This window comes from Schistocerca gregaria, unplaced genomic scaffold (genome assembly GCF_023897955.1).
Source record: "Schistocerca gregaria isolate iqSchGreg1 unplaced genomic scaffold, iqSchGreg1.2 ptg000405l, whole genome shotgun sequence".
NCBI lineage: Eukaryota > Metazoa > Arthropoda > Insecta > Orthoptera > Acrididae > Schistocerca > Schistocerca gregaria.
Window position 1 is genome coordinate 3,238,536 of NW_026061842.1, and position 21,558 is coordinate 3,260,093.

The following is a 21,558-nucleotide window of genomic DNA, read 5'->3' on the forward strand; positions in this document are numbered from 1 at the left end:
TCGTCATTTCTTATCGAATCGACTTAAAGCCAGATCGACACATTGGCCACTTTTCTCTCTGAGACGGTTAAATTTATCGTCTGCAAAGCTATGTGGCGTGCTGCGGTATGCGGAGACACTAAAAGAACCATAGTAGAACACAGAAGAAGCTTCTAAGTTGAAGCAATAGCAAGTAAGAAGTAGTACAATTCAAGTATTTGTTGTCGATTATTCACTTTTTAGCCGGCTTTGGTGGCTTCCACATGACCTAGGACTTTAAGATTTTGCATGAAAGGAGGACTAGCAGCCACGTTGCACGGGAGAATGTGAAAAGTGTTCATATGTAGTAAAAACCTGAGAAATCCGTCTGTTTTCGTCATTTGTTAACATATCGACTTAGAGCCATATCGTCACAATGGCCGCTCTTCTCTCTGAAACGGTTACATTTATCGTCTGCAAATCTATGTCGCGTGCTGCGGTATGCGGAGACACTAAAAGCACAATAGTAGAACACAGAAGAAGCTTCTAAGTTGAAGCAATAGCCAGTAAGAAGTAATACAATTCAAGTTTTAGTTGTCGATTATTCACTTTTTAGCCGACTTTGGTGGCTTTGACATGATCTAGGACCTTAAGACTTTGCATGAAAGGAGGACTAGCAGCCGCGTTGCACGGGAGAATGTGAAAAGTGTTCATATGTAGTAAAAACCTGAGAAATCCGTCTGATTTCGTCATTTGTTAACATGTCGACTTAGAGCCATATCGTCACAATGGCCGCTCTTCTCTCTGAAACGGTTACATTTATCGTCTGCAAATCTATGTCGCGTGCTGCGGTATTCGGAGACACTAAAAGCACTATAGTAGAACACAGAAGAAGCTTCTAAGTTGAAGCAATAGCCAGTAAGAAGTAGTACAATTCAAGTTTTAGTTGTCGATTATTCACTTTTTAGCCGGGTTTGGTGGCTTGGACATGACCTACGACCTTAAGACTTTGCATGAAAGGAGGACTAGCAGCCGCGTTGCACGGGAGAATTTGAAAAGTGAGCATATGTAGTAAAAACCTGAGAAGTCCGTCTGTTTTCGTCATTTGTTATAGATGCGACTTAAAGCCAGATCGTCACATTGGCCGTTTTTCTCTCTGAGGCGGTTACATTTATCGTCTGCAATGCTATGTCGCGTGCTGCGGTATGCGGAGACACTAAAAGCACCATAGTAGAACACAGAAGAAGCTTCTAAGTTGAAGCAATAGCCACTAAGAAGTAGTACAATTCAAGTTTTAGTTGTCGATTATTCACTTTTTTGCCGGGTTTGGTGGCTTGGACATGACCTACGACCTTAAGACTTTGCATGAAAGGAGGACTAGCAGCCGCGTTGCACGGGAGAATGTGAAAAGTGAGCATATGTAGTAAAAACCTGAGAAGTCCGTCTGTTTTCGTCATTTGTTATAGAAGCGACTTAAAGCCAGATCGTCACATTGGCCGTTTTTCTCTCTGAGACGGTTACATTTATCGTCTGCAAGGCTATGTCGCGTGCTGCGGTATGCGGAGACACTAAAAGCACCATAGTAGAACACAGAAGAAGCTTCTAAGTTGAAGCAATAGCCAGTAAGAAATAGTACAATTCAAGTTTTAGTGGTCGATTATTCACTTTTTAGCCGGGTTTGGTGGCTTGGACATGACCTAGAATCTTAAGATTTTGCATGAAAGGAGGACTAGCAGCCGCGTTGCACGGGAGAATGTGAAAAATGTTCATATGTAGTAAAAACCTGAGAAATCCGTCCGTTTTCGTAATTTGTTATCGAATCGACTTAAAGCCAGATCGTCACATTGGCCGCTTTTCTCTTTGAGACGGCTACTTTTATCGTCTGCAAGGCTATGTCGCGTGCTGCGGTATGCGGAGACACTAAAAGCACCATAGTAGAACACAGAAGAAGCTTCTAAGTTGAAGCAATAGCCAGTAAGAAATAGTACAATTCAAGTTTTAGTTGTCGATTATTCACTTTTTAGCCGGCTTTGGTGGCTTGGACATGACCTAGGACCTTAAGATTTTGCATGAAAGGTGGACTGGCAGCCGTGTTGCACGTGAGAATGTGAAAAGTGTTCATATGTAGTAAAAACCTGAGAAATCCGTCCGTTTTCGTCATTTGTTATCGAATCGACTTAAAGCCAGATCGTCACATTGACCGCTTTTCTCTCTGAGACGGTTACATTTATCGTCTGCAAAGCTATGTCGCGTGCTGCGGTATGCGGAGACACTAAAAGCACCATAGTAGAACACAGAAGAAGCTTCTAAGTTGAAGCAATAGCCAGTAAGAAGTAGTACAATTCAAGTTTTAGTTGTCGATTATTCACTTTTTAGCCGGGTTTGGTGGCTTGGACATGACCTACGACCTTAAGACTTTGCATGAAAGGAGGACTAGCAGCCGCGTTGCACGGGAGAGTGTGAAAAGTGAGCATATGTAGTAAAAACCTGAAAAGTCCGTCTGTTTTCGTCATTTGTTATAGAAGCGACTTAAAGCCACATCGTCACATTGGCCGTTTAACTCTCTGAGACGGTTACATTTATTGTCTGCAAGGCTATGTCGCGTGCTGCGGTATGCGGAGGCACTAAAAGCACCATAGTAGAACACAGAAGAAGTTTCTAAGTTGAAGCAATAGCCAGTAAGAAATAGTACAATTCAAGTTTTAGTTGTCGATTATTCACTTTTTAGCCGGCTTTGGTGGCTTGGACATGACCTAGGACCTTAAGATTTTGCATGAAAGGAGGACTAGCAGCCGCGTTGCACGGGAGAATGTGAAAAGTGTTCATATGTAGTAAAAACCTGAGAAATCCGTCCGTTTTCGTCATTTGTTATCGAATCGACCTGAAGCCAGATCGTCACATTGGCCGCTTTTCTCTCTGAGACGGCTACATTTATCGTCTGCAAAGCTATGTCGCGTGCTGCGGTATGCAGAGACACTAAAAGCACAATAGTAGAACACAGAAGAAGCTTCTAAGTTGACGCAATAGCCAGTAAGAAGTAGTACAATTCAAGTTTTAGTTGTCGATTATTCACTTTGGTGGCTTGGACATGACCTAGGACCTTAAGATTTTGCATGAAAGAAGGACTAGCAGCCGTGTTGCAAAGGAGAATGTGAAAAGTGTTCATATGTAGTAAAAACCTGAGAAATCCGTCTGTTTTCGTCATTTGTTAACATATCGACTTAGAGCCAGATCGTCACATTGCCTGCTCTTCGCTCTGAAACGGTTACATTTATCGTCTGCAAAGCTATGTCTCGTGCTGCGATATGCGGAGACACTAAAAGCACCATAGTAGAACACAGAAGAAGCTTCTAAGTTGGAGCAATAGTCAGTAAGAGGTAGTTCAATTCAAGTTTTAGTTGTCGATTATTCACTTTTTAGCCGGCTTTGTTGGCTTGGACATGACCTAGGACCTTACGATTTTGCATGAAAAAAGATATAGCAACCTCGTTGCACGGGAGAATGCGAAAAGTGTTCATATGTAGTAAAAACCTGAGAAATCCGTCTGTTTTCGTCAATTGTTATAGAATCGAGTTAAAGCCAGATCGTCACATTGGCCGCTTTTCTCTATGAGGCGGTTACATTTATCGTCTGCAAAGCTATGTCGCGTGTTGCGGTATGCGGAGACACTAAAAGCACCATAGTAGAACACAGAAGAAGCTTCTAAGTTGAAGCAATAGCCAGTAAGAAGTAGTACAATTCAAATTTTAGTTGTCGATTATTCACTTTTTAGCCGGCTTTGGTGGCTTGGAGATGACCGAGGACCTTACGATTTTGTATGAAAGGAGGACTAGCAGCCGCGTTGCACGGGAGAATGTGAAAAGTGTTCGTATGTGGTAAAAACCTGAGAAATCCGTCCGTTTTCCTCATTTCTTATCGAATCGACTTAAAGCCAGATCGACACATTGGCCACTTTTCTCTCTGAGACGGTTACATTTATCGTCTGCAAAGCTATGTGGCGTGCTGCGGTATGCGGAGACACTAAAAGAACCATAGTAGAACACAGAAGAAGCTTCTAAGTTGAAGCAATAGCAAGTAAGAAGTAGTACAATTCAAGTATTTGTTGTCGATTATTCACTTTTTAGCCGGCTTTGGTGGCTTCCACATGACCTAGGACTTTAAGATTTTGCATGAAAGGAGGACTAGCAGCCACGTTGCACGGGAGAATGTGAAAAATGTTCATATGTAGTAAAAACCTGAGAAATCCGTCCGTTTTCGTAATTTGTTATCGAATCGACTTAAAGCCAGATCGTCACATTGGCCGCTTTTCTCTTTGAGACGGCTACTTTTATCGTCTGCAAGGCTATGTCGCGTGCTGCGGTATGCGGAGACACTAAAAGCACCATAGTAGAACACAGAAGAAGCTTCTAAGTTGAAGCAATAGCCAGTAAGAAATAGTACAATTCAAGTTTTAGTTGTCGATTATTCACTTTTTAGCCGGCTTTGGTGGCTTGGACATGACCTAGGACCTTAAGATTTTGCATGAAAGGTGGACTGGCAGCCGTGTTGCACGTGAGAATGTGAAAAGTGTTCATATGTAGTAAAAACCTGAGAAATCCGTCCGTTTTCGTCATTTGTTATCGAATCGACTTAAAGCCAGATCGTCACATTGACCGCATTTCTCTCTGAGACGGTTACATTTATCGTCTGCAAAGCTATGTCGCGTGCTGCGGTATGCGGAGACACTAAAAGCACCATAGTAGAACACAGAAGAAGCTTCTAAGTTGAAGCAATAGCCAGTAAGAAGTAGTACAATTCAAGTTTTAGTTGTCGATTATTCACTTTTTAGCCGGGTTTGGTGGCTTGGACATGACCTACGACCTTAAGACTTTGCATGAAAGGAGGACTAGCAGCCGCGTTGCACGGGAGAGTGTGAAAAGTGAGCATATGTAGTAAAAACCTGAAAAGTCCGTCTGTTTTCGTCATTTGTTATAGAAGCGACTTAAAGCCACATCGTCACATTGGCCGTTTAACTCTCTGAGACGGTTACATTTATTGTCTGCAAGGCTATGTCGCGTGCTGCGGTATGCGGAGGCACTAAAAGCACCATAGTAGAACACAGAAGAAGTTTCTAAGTTGAAGCAATAGCCAGTAAGAAATAGTACAATTCAAGTTTTAGTTGTCGATTATTCACTTTTTAGCCGGCTTTGGTGGCTTGGACATTACCTAGGACCTTAAGATTTTGCATGAAAGGAGGACTAGCAGCCGCGTTGCACGGGAGAATGTGAAAAGTGTTCATATGTAGTAAAAACCTGAGAAATCCGTCCGTTTTCGTCATTTGTTATCGAATCGACCTGAAGCCAGATCGTCACATTGGCCGCTTTTCTCTCTGAGACGGCTACATTTATCGTCTGCAAAGCTATGTCGCGTGCTGCGGTATGCAGAGACACTAAAAGCACAATAGTAGAACACAGAAGAAGCTTCTAAGTTGACGCAATAGCCAGTAAGAAGTAGTACAATTCAAGTTTTAGTTGTCGATTATTCACTTTGGTGGCTTGGACATGACCTAGGACCTTAAGATTTTGCATGAAAGAAGGATTAGCAGCCGTGTTGCAAAGGAGAATGTGAAAAGTGTTCATATGTAGTAAAAACCTGAGAAATCCGTCTGTTTTCGTCATTTGTTAACATATCGACTTAGAGCCAGATCGTCACATTGCCTGCTCTTCGCTCTGAAACGGTTACATTTATCGTCTGCAAAGCTATGTCTCGTGCTGCGATATGCGGAGACACTAAAAGCACCATAGTAGAACACAGAAGAAGCTTCTAAGTTGGAGCAATAGTCAGTAAGAGGTAGTTCAATTCAAGTTTTAGTTGTCGATTATTCACTTTTTAGCCGGCTTTGTTGGCTTGGACATGACCTAGGACCTTACGATTTTGCATGAAAGGAGATATAGCAACCTCGTTGCACGGGAGAATGCGAAAAGTGTTCATATGTAGTAAAAACCTGAGAAATCCGTCTGTTTTCGTCAATTGTTATAGAATCGAGTTAAAGCCAGATCGTCACATTGGCCGCTTTTCTCTCTGAGGCGGTTACATTTATCGTCTGCAAAGCTATGTCGCGTGTTGCGGTATGCGGAGACACTAAAAGCACCATAGTAGAACACAGAAGAAGCTTCTAAGTTGAAGCAATAGCAAGTAAGAAGTAGTACAATTCAAGTATTTGTTGTCGATTATTCACTTTTTAGCCGGCTTTGGTGGCTTCCACATGACCTAGGACTTTAAGATTTTGCATGAAAGGAGGACTAGCAGCCACGTTGCACGGGAGAATGTGAAAAGTGTTCATATGTAGTAAAAACCTGAGAAATCCGTCTGTTTTCGTCATTTGTTAACATATCGACTTAGAGCCATATCGTCACAATGGCCGCTCTTCTCTCTGAAACGGTTACATTTATCGTCTGCAAATCTATGTCGCGTGCTGCGGTATGCGGAGACACTAAAAGCACCATAGTAGAACACAGAAGAAGCTTCTAAGTTGAAGCAATAGCCAGTAAGAAGTAATACAATTCAAGTTTTAGTTGTCGATTATTCACTTTTTAGCCGACTTTGGTGGCTTTGACATGATCTAGGACCTTAAGACTTTGCATGAAAGGAGGACTAGCAGCCGCGTTGCACGGGAGAATGTGAAAAGTGTTCATATGTAGTAAAAACCTGAGAAATCCGTCTGTTTTCGTCATTTGTTAACATATCGACTTAGAGCCATATCGTCACAATGGCCGCTCTTCTCTCTGAAACGGTTACATTTATCGTCTGCAAATCTATGTCGCGTGCTGCGGTATTCGGAGACACTAAAAGCACTATAGTAGAACACAGAAGAAGCTTCTAAGTTGAAGCAATAGCCAGTAAGAAGTAGTACAATTCAAGTTTTAGTTGTCGATTATTCACTTTTTAGCCGGGTTTGGTGGCTTGGACATGACCTACGACCTTAAGACTTTGCATGAAAGGAGGACTAGCAGCCGCGTTGCACGGGAGAATTTGAAAAGTGAGCATATGTAGTAAAAACCTGAGAAGTCCGTCTGTTTTCGTCATTTGTTATAGATGCGACTTAAAGCCAGATCGTCACATTGGCCGTTTTTCTCTCTGAGGCGGTTACATTTATCGTCTGCAATGCTATGTCGCGTGCTGCGGTATGCGGAGACACTAAAAGCACCATAGTAGAACACAGAAGAAGCTTCTAAGTTGAAGCAATAGCCACTAAGAAGTAGTACAATTCAAGTTTTAGTTGTCGATTATTCACTTTTTAGCCGGGTTTGGTGGCTTGGACATGACCTACGACCTTAAGACTTTGCATGAAAGGAGGACTAGCAGCCGCGTTGCACGGGAGAATGTGAAAAGTGAGCATATGTAGTAAAAACCTGAGAAGTCCGTCTGTTTTCGTCATTTGTTATAGAAGCGACTTAAAGCCAGATCGTCACATTGGCCGTTTTTCTCTCTGAGACGGTTACATTTATCGTCTGCAAGGCTATGTCGCGTGCTGCGGTATGCGGAGACACTAAAAGCACCATAGTAGAACACAGAAGAAGCTTCTAAGTTGAAGCAATAGCCAGTAAGAAATAGTACAATTCAAGTTTTAGTGGTCGATTATTCACTTTTTAGCCGGGTTTGGTGGCTTGGACATGACCTAGGATCTTAAGATTTTGCATGAAAGGAGGACTAGCAGCCGCGTTGCACGGGAGAATGTGAAAAATGTTCATATGTAGTAAAAACCTGAGAAATCCGTCCGTTTTCGTAATTTGTTATCGAATCGACTTAAAGCCAGATCGTCACATTGGCCGCTTTTCTCTTTGAGACGGCTACTTTTATCGTCTGCAAGGCTATGTCGCGTGCTGCGGTATGCGGAGACACTAAAAGCACCATAGTAGAACACAGAAGAAGCTTCTAAGTTGAAGCAATAGCCAGTAAGAAATAGTACAATTCAAGTTTTAGTTGTCGATTATTCACTTTTTAGCCGGCTTTGGTGGCTTGGACATGACCTAGGACCTTAATATTTTGCATGAAAGGTGGACTGGCAGCCGTGTTGCACGTGAGAATGTGAAAAGTGTTCATATGTAGTAAAAACCTGAGAAATCCGTCCGTTTTCGTCATTTGTTATCGAATCGACTTAAAGCCAGATCGTCACATTGACCGCATTTCTCTCTGAGACGGTTACATTTATCGTCTGCAAAGCTATGTCGCGTGCTGCGGTATGCGGAGACACTAAAAGCACCATAGTAGAACACAGAAGAAGCTTCTAAGTTGAAGCAATAGCCAGTAAGAAGTAGTACAATTCAAGTTTTAGTTGTCGATTATTCACTTTTTAGCCGGGTTTGGTGGCTTGGACATGACCTACGACCTTAAGACTTTGCATGAAAGGAGGACTAGCAGCCGCGTTGCACGGGAGAGTGTGAAAAGTGAGCATATGTAGTAAAAACCTGAAAAGTCCGTCTGTTTTCGTCATTTGTTATAGAAGCGACTTAAAGCCACATCGTCACATTGGCCGTTTAACTCTCTGAGACGGTTACATTTATTGTCTGCAAGGCTATGTCGCGTGCTGCGGTATGCGGAGGCACTAAAAGCACCATAGTAGAACACAGAAGAAGTTTCTAAGTTGAAGCAATAGCCAGTAAGAAATAGTACAATTCAAGTTTTAGTTGTCGATTATTCACTTTTTAGCCGGCTTTGGTGGCTTGGACATGACCTAGGACCTTAAGATTTTGCATGAAAGGAGGACTAGCAGCCGCGTTGCACGGGAGAATGTGAAAAGTGTTCATATGTAGTAAAAACCTGAGAAATCCGTCCGTTTTCGTCATTTGTTATCGAATCGACCTGAAGCCAGATCGTCACATTGGCCGCTTTTCTCTCTGAGACGGCTACATTTATCGTCTGCAAAGCTATGTCGCGTGCTGCGGTATGCAGAGACACTAAAAGCACAATAGTAGAACACAGAAGAAGCTTCTAAGTTGACGCAATAGCCAGTAAGAAGTAGTACAATTCAAGTTTTAGTTGTCGATTATTCACTTTGGTGGCTTGGACATGACCTAGGACCTTAAGATTTTGCATGAAAGAAGGACTAGCAGCCGTGTTGCAAAGGAGAATGTGAAAAGTGTTCATATGTAGTAAAAACCTGAGAAATCCGTCTGTTTTCGTCATTTGTTAACATATCGACTTAGAGCCAGATCGTCACATTGCCTGCTCTTCGCTCTGAAACGGTTACATTTATCGTCTGCAAAGCTATGTCTCGTGCTGCGATATGCGGAGACACTAAAAGCACCATAGTAGAACACAGAAGAAGCTTCTAAGTTGGAGCAATAGTCAGTAAGAGGTAGTTCAATTCAAGTTTTAGTTGTCGATTATTCACTTTTTAGCCGGCTTTGTTGGCTTGGACATGACCTAGGACCTTACGATTTTGCATGAAAGGAGATATAGCAACCTCGTTGCACGGGAGAATGCGAAAAGTGTTCATATGTAGTAAAAACCTGAGAAATCCGTCTGTTTTCGTCAATTGTTATAGAATCGAGTTAAAGCCAGATCGTCACATTGGCCGCTTTTCTCTCTGAGGCGGTTACATTTATCGTCTGCAAAGCTATGTCGCGTGTTGCGGTATGCGGAGACACTAAAAGCACCATAGTAGAACACAGAAGAAGCTTCTAAGTTGAAGCAATAGCCAGTAAGAAGTAGTACAATTCAAATTTTAGTTGTCGATTATTCACTTTTTAGCCGGCTTTGGTGGCTTGGAGATGACCGAGGACCTTACGATTTTGTATGAAAGGAGATATAGGAGCCGCGTTGCACGGGATAATGCGAAAAGTGTTCATATGTAGTAAAAACCTGAGAAATCCGTCCGTTTTCATCATTTGTTATCCAATCGACTTAAAGCCAAATCGTCACATTGGCCGCTTTTCTCTCTGAGACGGTTACATTTACCGTCTGCAAAGCTATGTCGCGTGCTGCGGTACGCGGAGACACTAAAAGCACCATAGTAGAACACAGAAGAAGCTTCGAAGTTGAAGCAATTGCCAGTAAGAAGTAGTACTATTCAAGTTTTAGTTGTCGATTATTCACTTTTTAGCTGGCTTTGGTGGATTGGACATGACCTAGGACCTTAAGATATTGCATGAAAGGAGGACTAGCAGCCGTGTTGCAAAGGAGAATGTGAAAAGTGTTCATATGTAGTAAAAACCTGAGAAATCCGTCTGTTTTCGTCATTTGTTAACATATCGACTTAGAGCCAGATCGTCACATTGCCTGCTCTTCGCTCTGAAACGGTTACATTTATCGTCTGCAAAGCTATGTCTCGTGCTGCGATATGCGGAGATACTAAAAGCACCATAGTAGAACACAGAAGAAGCTTCGAAGTTGAAGCAATAGCCAGTAAGAAGTAGTACAATTCAAGTTTTAGTTGTCGATTATTCAATTTTTTGCCGGCTTTGGTGGCTTGGACATGACCTAGGACCTTAAGATTTTGCATGAAAGGAGGACTAGCAGCCGCGTTGCACGGGAGAATGCGAAAAGTGTTCATATGTAGTAAAAACCTGAGAAATCCGTCCGTTTTCGTCATTTGTTATCGAATCGACTTAAAGCCAGATCGACATATTGGCCGCTTTTCTCTCTGAGACGGTTACATTTATCGTCTGCAAAGCTATGTCGCGTGCTGCGCAATGCGGAGACACATAAAGCTCCATAGTAGAACACAGAAGAAGCTTCGAAGTTGAAGCAATAGCCAGTAAGAAGTAGTACAATTCAAGTTTTAGTTTTCGATTATTCAATTTTTTTCCGGCTTTGGTTTCTTGGACATGACCTAGGACCTTAAGATTTTGCATGAAAGGAGGACTAGCAGCCGTGTTGCAAAGGAGAATGTGAAAAGTGTTCATATGTAGTAAAAACCTGAGAAATCCGTCTGTTTTCGTCATTTGTTAACATATCGACTTAGAGCCAGATCGTCACATTGGCCGCTCTTCGCTCTGAAACGGTTACATTTATCGTCTGCAAAGCTATGTCTCGTGCTGCGATATGCGGAGACACTAAAAGCACCGTAGTAGAACACAGAAGAAGTTTCTAAGTTGGAGCAATAGTCAGTAAGAGGTAATTCAATTCAAGTTTTAGTTGTCGATTATTCACTTTTTAGCCGGCTTTGGGGCCTTTACATGACCTAGGACCTTCAGATTGTGCATGAAAGAAGGACTAGCAGCAGCGGTGCACGGGAGAATGTGAAAAGTGTTCATATATAGTAAAAACCTGAGAAATCCGTCTGTTTTCGTCATTTGTTAACATATCGACTTAGAGCCAGATCGTCACATTGCCTGCTCTTCGCTCTGAAACGGTTACATTTATCGTCTGCAAAGCTATGTCTCGTGCTGCGATATGCGGAGATACTAAAAGCACCATAGTAGAACACAGAAGAAGCTTCTAAGTTGGAGCAATAGTCAGTAAGAGGTAGTTCAATTCAAGTTTTAGTTGTCGATTATTCACTTTTTTGCCGGCTTTGGTGGCTTGGACATGACCTAGGACCTTACGATTTTGCATGAAAGAAGGACTAGCAGCAGCGTTGCACGGGAGAATGTGAAAAGTGTTCATATGTAGTAAAAACCTGAGAAATCCGTCTGTTTTCGTCATTTGTTATAGAATCGAGTTAAAGCCAGATCGTCACATTGGCCGCTTTTCTCTCTGAGGCGGTTACATTTATCGTCTGCAAAGCTATGTCGCGTGTTGCGGTATGCGGAGACACTAAAAGCACCATAGTAGAACACAGAAGAAGCTTCTAAGTTGAAGCAATAGCCAGTAAGAAGTAGTACAATTCAAATTTTAGTTGTCGATTATTCACTTTTTAGCCGGCTTTGGTGGCTTGGAGATGACCGAGGACCTTACGATTTTGTATGAAAGGAGATATAGGAGCCGCGTTGCACGGGATAATGCAAAAAGTGTTCATATGTAGTAAAAACCTGAGAAATCCGTCCGTTTTCGTCATTTGTTATCCAATCGACTTAAAGCCAAATCGTCACATTGGCCGCTTTTCTCTCTGAGACGGTTACATTTACCGTCTGCAAAGCTATGTCGCGTGCTGCGCAATGCGGAGACACTAAAAGCACCATAGTAGAACACAGAAGAAGCTTCGAAGTTGAAGCAATAGCCAGTAAGAAGTATTACAATTCAAGTTTTAGTTGTCGATTATTCACTTTTTAGCCGGCTTTGGTGGATTGGACATGACCTAGGACCTTAAGATTTTGCATGAAAGGAGGACTGGCAGCCGTGTTGCACGTGAGAATGTGAAAAGCGTTCATATGTAGTAAAAACCTGAGAAATCCGTCCGTTTTCGTCATTTGTTATCGAATCGACTTAAAGCCAGATCGTCACATTGGCCGCTTTTCTCTCTGAGACGGTTACATTTATCGTTTGCAAAGCTATGTCGCGTGCTGCGATATGCGGAGACACTAAAAGCACCGTAGTAGAACACAGAAGAAGTTTCTAAGTTGGAGCAATAGTCAGTAAGAGGTAGTTCAATTCAAGTTTTAGATGTCGATTATTCACTTTTTAGCCGGCTTTGGTGGCTTGGACAAGACCTAGGACCTTAAGATATTGCATGAAAGGAGGACTAGCAGCCGCGTTGCACGGGAGAATTTGAAAAGTGTTCATATGTAGTAAAAACCTGAGAAATCCGTCTGTTTTCGTCATTTGTTATCATATCGACTTAGAGCAAGATCGTCGCATTGGCCTCTCTTCTCTCTGAAACGGTTACATTTATAGGCTGAAAAGCTATGTCGCGTGCTGCGGTATGCGGAGACACTAAAAGCACCTTAGTAGAACACAGAAGAAGCTTCTAAGTTGGAGCAATAGTCAGTAAGAGGTAGTTCAATTCAAGTTTTAGTTGTCGATTATTCACTTTTTAGCCGGCTTTGGTGGCTTGGACATGACCTAGGAACTTACGATTTTGCATGAAAGGAGATATAGCAACCTCGTTGCACGGGAGAATGCGAAAAGTGTTCATATGTAGTAAAAACCTGAGAAATCCGTCCGTTTTCGTCATTTGTTATCGAATCGACTTAAAGCCAGATCGTCACATTGGCCGCTTTTCTCTCTGAGACGGTTACATTTATCGTCTGCAAAGCTATGTCGCGTGCTGCGGTACGCGGAGACACTAAAAGCACCATAGTAGAACACAGAAGAAGCTTCGAAGTTGAAGCAATAGCCAGTAAGAAGTAGTACAATTCAAGTTTTAGTTGTCGATTATTCACTTTTTAGCCGGCTTTGGTGGCTTGGACATGACCTAGGACCTTCAGATTTTGCATGAAAGAAGGACTAGCAGCAGCGTTGCACGGGAGAATGTGAAAAGTGTTCATATGTAGTAAAAACCTGAGAAATCCGTCTGTTTTCGTCATTTGTTATAGAATCGAATTAAAGCCAGATCGTCACATTGGCCGCTTTTCTCTCTGAGGCGGTTACATTTATCGTCTGCAAAGCTATGTCGCGTGTTGCGGTATGCGGAGACACTAAAAGCACCATAGTAGAACACAGAAGAAGCTTCTAAGTTGAAGCAATAGCCAGTAAGAAGTAGTACAATTCAAATTTTAGTTATCGATTATTCACTTTTTAGCCGGCTTTGGTGGCTTGGAGATGACCGAGGACCTTACGATTTTGTATGAAAGGAGATATAGGAGCCGCGTTGCACGGGATAATGCGAAAAGTGTTCATATGTAGTAAAAACCTGAGAAATCCGTCCGTTTTCGTCATTTGTTATCCAATCGACTTAAAGCCAAATCGTCACATTGGCCGCTTTTCTCTCTGAGACGGTTACATTTACCGTCTGCAAAGCTATGTCGCGTGCTGCGCAATGCGGAGACACTAAAAGCACCATAGTAGAACACAGAAGAAGCTTCGAAGTTGAAGCAATTGCCAGTAAGAAGTAGTACTATTCAAGTTTTAGTTGTCGATTATTCACTTTTTAGCCGGCTTTGGTGGATTGGACATGACCTAGGACCTTAAGATTTTGCATGAAAGGAGGACTGGCAGCCGTGTTGCACGTGAGAATGTGAAAAGCGTTCATATGTAGTAAAAACCTGAGAAATCCGTCCGTTTTAGTCATTTGTTATCGAATCGACTTAAAGCCAGATCGTCACATTGGCCGCTTTTCTCTCTGAGACGGTTACATTTATCGTTTGCAAAGCTATGTCGTGTGCTGCGGTATGCGGAGACACTAAAAGCACCATAGTAGAACACAGAAGAAGCTTCTACGTTGAAGCAATAGCCAGTAAGAAGTAGTACAATTCAAGTTTTAGTTGTCAATTATTCAATTTTTTGCCGGCTTTGGTGGCTTGGACATGACCTAGGACCTTAAGATTTTGCATGAAAGGAGGACTAGCAGCCGCGTTGCACGGGAGAATGCGAAAAGTGTTCATATGTAGTAAAAACCTGAGAAATCCGACCGTTTTCGTCATTTGTTATCGAATCGACTTAAAGCCAGATCGACATATTGGCCACTTTTCTCTCTGAGACGGTTACATTTATCGTCTGCAAAGCTATGTCGCGTGCTGCGGTATGCGGAGAAACTAAAAGCACCATAGTAGAACACAGAAGAAGTTTCGAAGTTGAAGCAATAGCCAGTAAGAAGTAGTACAATTCAAGTTTTAGTTTTCGATTATTCAATTTTTTTCCGGCTTTGGTTTCTTGGACATGACCTAGGACCTTAAGATTTTGCATGAAAGGAGGACTAGCAGCCGTGTTGCAAAGGAGAATGTTAAAAGTGTTCATATGTAGTAAAAACCTGAGAAATCCGTCTGTTTTCGTCATTTGTTAACATATCGACTTAGAGCCAGATCGTCACATTGGCCGCTCTTCGCTCTGAAACGGTTACATTTATCGTCTGCAAAGCTATGTCTCGTGCTGCGATATGCGGAGACACTAAAAGCACCGTAGTAGAACACAGAAGAAGCTTCAAAGTTGGAGCATTAGTCAGTAAGATGTAGTTCAATTCAAGTTTTAGTTGTCGATTATTCACTTTTTAGCCGGCTTTGGTGGCTTGGACATGACCTAGGAACTTACGATTTTGCATGAAAGGAGATATAGCAGCCGCGTTGCACGGAGAATGTGAAAAGTGTTCATATGTAGTAAAAACCTGAGAAATCCGTCCGTTTTCGTCATTTGTTATCGAATCGACTTAAAGTCAGATCGTCACATTGGCCGCTTTTCTCTCTGAGACGGCTACATTTATTGTCTGCAAAGCTATGTCGCGTGATGCGGTATGCGGAGACACTAAAAGCACCATAGTAGAACACAGAAGAAGCTTCTAAGCTGACGCAATAGCCAGTAAGAAGTAGTACAATTCAAGTTTTAATTGTCGATTATTCACTTTTTAGACGGCTTTGGTGGCTTGGACATGACCTAGGACCTTAAGATTTTGCATGAAAGGAGGACTGGCAGCCGTGTTGCACGGGAGAATGTTTAAAGTGTTCATATGTAGTAAAAACCTGAGAAATCCTTCCGTTTTCGTCATTTGTTATCGAATCGATTTAAAGCCAGATCGTCACATTGGCCGCTTTTCTCTTTGAGACGGTTATATTTATCTTCTGCAAAGCTATGTCGCGTGCTGCAGTATGCGGGGACATAAAAGCACCATAGTAGAACACAGAAGAAGCTTCTAAGTTGACGCAATAGCCAGTAAGAAGTAGTACAATTCAAGTTTTAGTTGTCGATTATTCACTTTTTAGCCGGCTTTGGTGGCTTGGACATGACCTACGACCTAAAGATTTTGCATGAAAGGAGGACTAGCAGCCGCGTTGCACGGGAGAATGTGAAAAGTGTTCGTATGTGGTAAAAACCTGAGAAATCCGTCCGTTTTCGTCATTTCTTATCGAATCGACTTAAAGCCAGATCGACACATTGGCCACTTTTCTCTCTGAGACGGTTACATTTATCGTCTGCAAAGCTATGTGGCGTGCTGCGGTATGCGGAGACACTAAAAGAACCATAGTAGAACACAGAAGAAGCTTCTAAGTTGAAGCAATAGCAAGTAAGAAGTAGTACAATTCAAGTATTTGTTGTCGATTATTCACTTTTTAGCCGGCTTTGGTGGCTTCCACATGACCTAGGACTTTAAGATTTTGCATGAAAGGAGGACTAGCAGCCACGTTGCACGGGAGAATGTGAAAAGTGTTCATATGTAGTAAAAACCTGAGAAATCCGTCTGTTTTCGTCATTTGTTAACATATCGACTTAGAGCCATATCGTCACAATGGCCGCTCTTCTCTCTGAAACGGTTACATTTATCGTCTGCAAATCTATGTCGCGTGCTGCGGTATGCGGAGACACTAAAAGCACCATAGTAGAACACAGAAGAAGCTTCTAAGTTGAAGCAATAGCCAGTAAGAAGTAATACAATTCAAGTTTTAGTTGTCGATTATTCACTTTTTAGCCGACTTTGGTGGCTTTGACATGATCTAGGACCTTAAGACTTTGCATGAAAGGAGGACTAGCAGCCGCGTTGCACGGGAGAATGTGAAAAGTGTTCATATGTAGTAAAAACCTGAGAAATCCGTCTGTTTTCGTCATTTGTTAACATATCGACTTAGAGCCATATCGTCACAATTGCCGCTCTTCTCTCTGAAACGGTTACATTTATCGCCTGCAAATCTATGTCGCGTGCTGCGGTATTCGGAGACACTAAAAGCACTATAGTAGAACACAGAAGAAGCTTCTAAGTTGAAGCAATAGCCAGTAAGAAGTAGTACAATTCAAGTTTTAGTTGTCGATTATTCACTTTTTAGCCGGGTTTGGTGGCTTGGACATGACCTACGACCTTAAGACTTTGCATGAAAGGAGGACTAGCAGCCGCGTTGCACGGGAGAATTTGAAAAGTGAGCATATGTAGTAAAAACCTGAGAAGTCCGTCTGTTTTCGTCATTTGTTATAGATGCGACTTAAAGCCAGATCGTCACATTGGCCGTTTTTCTCTCTGAGACGGTTACATTTATCGTCTGCAAAGCTATGTCGCGTGCTGCGGTATGCGGAGACACTAAAAGCACCATAGTAGAACACTGAAGAAGCTTCTAAGTTGAAGCAATAGCCACTAAGAAGTAGTACAATTCAAGTTTTAGTTGTCGATTATTCATTTTTTAGCCGGCTTTGGTGGCTTGGACATGACCTAGGACCTTAAGATTTTGCATGAAAGGTGGACTGGCAGCCGTGTTGCACGGGAGAATGTGAAAAGTGTTCATATGTAGTAAAAACCAGAGAAATCCGTCCGTTTTCGTCATTTGTTATCGAATCGACTTAATGCCTGATCGTCACATTGGCCGCTTTTCTCTCTGAGACGGTTACATTTATCGTCTGCAAAGCTATGTCGCGTGCTGCGGTATGCGGTGGCACTAAAAGCACCATAGTAGAAAACAGAAGAAGCTTCTAAGTTGAAGCAATAGCCAGTAAGAAGTAATACAATTCAAGTTTCAGTTCTCGATTATTCACTTTTTAGCCGGCTTTGGTGGCTTGGACATGACCTAGGACCTTAAGATTTTGCATGAAAGGTGGACTGGCAGCCGTGTTGCACGGGAGAATGTGAAAAGTGTTCATATGTAGTAAAAACCTGAGAAATCCGTCCGTTTTCGTCATTTGTTATCGAATCGACTTAAAGCCAGATCGTCACATTGACCGCTTTTCTCTTTGAGACGGTTACATTTATCGTCTGCAAAGCTATGTCGCGTGCTGCGGTATGCGGAGACACTAAAAGCACCATAGTAGAACACATAAGAAGCTTCTAAGTTGAAGCAATAGCCAATAAGAAGTAGTACAATTCAAATTTTAATTGTCGATTATTCACTTTTTAGCAGGCTTTGGTGGCTTGGACATGACCTAGGACCTTAAGATTTTGCATGAAAGGTGGATTGGCAGCCGTGTTCCACGGGAGAATGTGAAAAGTGTTGATATGTAGTAAAAACCTGAGAAATCCGTCCGTTTTCGTCATTTGTTATCGAATCGACTTAAAGCCTGATCGTCACATTGGCCACTTTTCTCTCTGAGACGGTTACATTTATCGTCTGCAAAGCTATGTCGCGTGCTGCGGTATGCGGAGGCACTAAAAGCACCATAGTAGAAAACAGAAGAAGCTTCTAAGTTGAAGCAATAGCCAGTAAGAAGTAGTACAATTCAAGTTTTAGTTGTCGATTATTCACTTTTTAGCCGGGTTTGGTGGCTTGGACATGACCTACGACCTTAAGACTTTGCATGAAAGGAGGACTAGCAGCCGCGTTGCACGGGAGAGTGTGAAAAGTGAGCATATGTAGTAAAAACCTGAGAAGTCCGTCTGTTTTCGTCATTTGTTATAGAAGCGACTTAAAGCCAGATCGTCACATTGGCCGTTTAACTCTCTGAGACGGTTACATTTATCGTCTGCAAGGCTATGTCGCGTGCTGCGGTATGCGGAGACACTAAAAGCACCATAGTAGAACACAGAAGAAGTTTCTAAGTTGAAGCAATAGCCAGTAAGAAATAGTACAATTCAAGTTTTAGTTGTCGATTATTCACTTTTTAGCCGGCTTTGGTGGCTTGGACATGACCTAGGACCTTAAGATTTTGCATGAAAGGAGGACTAGCAGCCGCGTTGCACGGGAGAATGTGAAAAGAGTTCATATGTAGTAAAAGCCTGAGAAATCCGTCTGTTTTCGTCATTTATCATATCGAATTAGTGCCAGATCGTCACTTTGGCCGCTCTTGTCTCTGAAACGGTTACATTTATCGCCTGCAAAGCTATGTCGCGTGCTGCGGTATGCGGAGGCACTAAAAGCACCATAGTAGAAAACAGAAGAAGCTTCTAAGTTGAAGCAATAGCCAGTAGGAAGTAATACAATTCAAGTTTCAGTTCTCGATTATTCACTTTTTAGCCGGCTTTGGTGTCTTTGACATGAACTAGGACCTTAAGACTTTGCATGAAAGGAGGACTAGCAGCCGCGTTGCACCGGAGAATGTGAAAAGTGTTCATATGTAGTAAAAACCTGAGAAATCCGTCTGTTTTCGTCATTTGTTAACATATCGACTTAGAGCCATATCGTCACATTGGCCGCTCTTCTCTCTGAAACGGTTACATTTATCGTCTGCAAATATATGTCGCGTGCTGCGGTATTCGGAGACACTAAAAGCACCATAGTAGAACACAGAAGAAGCTTCTAAGTTGAAGCAATAGCCAGTAAGAAGTAGTACAATTCAAGTTTTAGTTGTCGATTATTCACTTTGGTGGCTTGGACATGACCTAGGAATTTAAGATTTTGCATGAAAGGAGGACTGGCAGCCGTGTTGCACGGGAGAATGTGAAAAGTGTTCATATGTAGTAAAAACCTGAGAAATCCGTCCGTTTTCGTTATTTGTTATCGAATCGATTTAAAGCCAGATCGACACATTGGCCGCTTTTCTCTCTGAGACGGTTACATTTATCGTCTGCAAAGCTATGTCGCGTGCTGCGGTATGCGGAGACACTAAAAGCACCATAGTAGAACACAGAAGAAGTTTCTAAGTTGAAGCAATAGCCAGTAAGAAATAGTACAATTCAAGTTTTAGTTGTCGATTATTCACTTTTTAGCCGGCTTTGGTGGCTTGGACATGACCTAGGACCTTAAGACTTTGCATGAAAGGAGGACTAGCAGCCGCGTTGCACGGAAGAATGTGAAAAGTGAGCATATGTAGTAAAAACCTGAGAAGTCCGTCTGTTTTCGTCATTTGTTATAGAAGCTACTTAAAGCCAGATCCTCACATTGGCCGTTTAACTCTCTGAGACGGTTACATTTATCGTCTGCAAGGCTATGTCGCGTGCTGCGGTATGCGGAGACACTAAAAGCACCATAGTAGAACACAGAAGAAGTTTCTAAGTTGAAGCAATAGCCAGTAAGAAATAGTACAATTCAAGATTTAGTTGTCGATTATTCACTTTTTAGCCGGCTTTGGTGGCTTGGACATGACCTAGGACCTTAAGACTTTGCATGAAAGGAGGACTAGCAGCCGCGTTGCACGGAAGAATGTGAAATGTGAGCATATGTAGTAAAAACCTGAGAAGTCCGTCTGTTTTCGTCATTTGTTATAGAAGCTACTTAAAGCCAGATTTTCACATTGGCCGTTTTTCTCTCTGAGACGGTTACATTTATCGTCTGCAAGGCTACGTCGCGTGCTGCGGTATGCGGAGACACTAAAAGCACCATAGTAGAACACAGAAGAAGCTTCTAAGTTGACGCAATAGCCAGTAAGAAGTAGTACAATTCAAGTTTTAGATGTCGATTATTCACTTTTTAGCTTGCTTTGGTGGCTTAGACATGACCTAGGAACTTAAGATTTTGCATGAAAGGAGGACTGGCAACCGTGTTGCACGGGAGAATGTGAAACGTGTTCATATGTAGTAAAAACCTGAGAAATCCGTCCGTTTTCGTCATTTGTTATCGAATCGATTTAAAGCCAGATCGTCACATTGGCCGATTTTCTCTCTGAGACGGTTATATTTATCGTCCGCAAAGCTATGTCGCGTGCTGCGGTATGCGGAGACACTAAAAGCACCATAGTAGAACACAGAAGAAGCTTCTAAGTTGAAGCAATAGCCAGTAAGAAGTAGTACAATTCAAGTTTTAGTTGTCGATTATTCATTTTTTAGCCGGCTTTGGTGGCTTGGACATGACCTAGGACCTTAAGATTTTGCATGAAAGGTGGACTGGCAGCCGTGTTGCACGGGAGAATGTGAAAAGTGTTCATATGAAGTAAAAACCTGAGAAATCCGTCTGTTTTCGTCATTTGTTATCGAATCGTCTTAAAGCCAGATCGTCACATTGACCGCTTTTCTCTCTGAGACGGTCACATTTATCGTCTGCAAAGCTATGTCGCGTGTTGCGGTATGCGGAGACACTAAAAGCACCATAGTAGAACACATAAGAAGCTTCTAAGTTGAAGCAATAGCCAGTAAGAAGTAGTACAATTCAAATTTTAATTGTCGATTATTCACTTTTTAGCAGGCTTTGGTGGCTTGGACATGACCTAGGACCTTACGATTTTGCATTAAAGGAGATATAGCAGTCTCGTTGCACGGGAGAATGTGAAAAGTGTTCATATGTAGTAAAAACCTGAGAAATCCGTCCGTTTTCGTCATTTGTTATAGAAGCGACTTAAAGCCAGATCGTCACATTCGCCGCTTTTCTCTCTGAGACGGTTACATTTATCGTCTGCAAAGCTATGTCGCGTGCTGCGGTATGCGGAGACACTAAAAGCACCATAGTAGAAAACAGAAGAAGCTTCTAAGTTGAAGCAATAGCCAGTAAGAAGTAGTACAATTCAAGTTTTAGTTGTCGATTATTCACTTTTTAGCCGGGTTTGGTGGCTTGGACATGACCTACGACCTTAAGACTTTGCATGAAAGGAGGACTAGCAGCCGCGTTGCACGGGAGAGTGTGAAAAGTGAGCATATGTAGTAAAAACCTGAGAAGTCCGTCTGTTTTCGTCATTTGTTATAGAAGCGACTTAAAGCCAGATCGTCACATTGGCCGTTTAACTCTCTGAGACGGTTACATTTATCGTCTGCAAGGCTATGTCGCGTGCTGCGGTATGCGGAGACACTAAAAGCACCATAGTAGAACA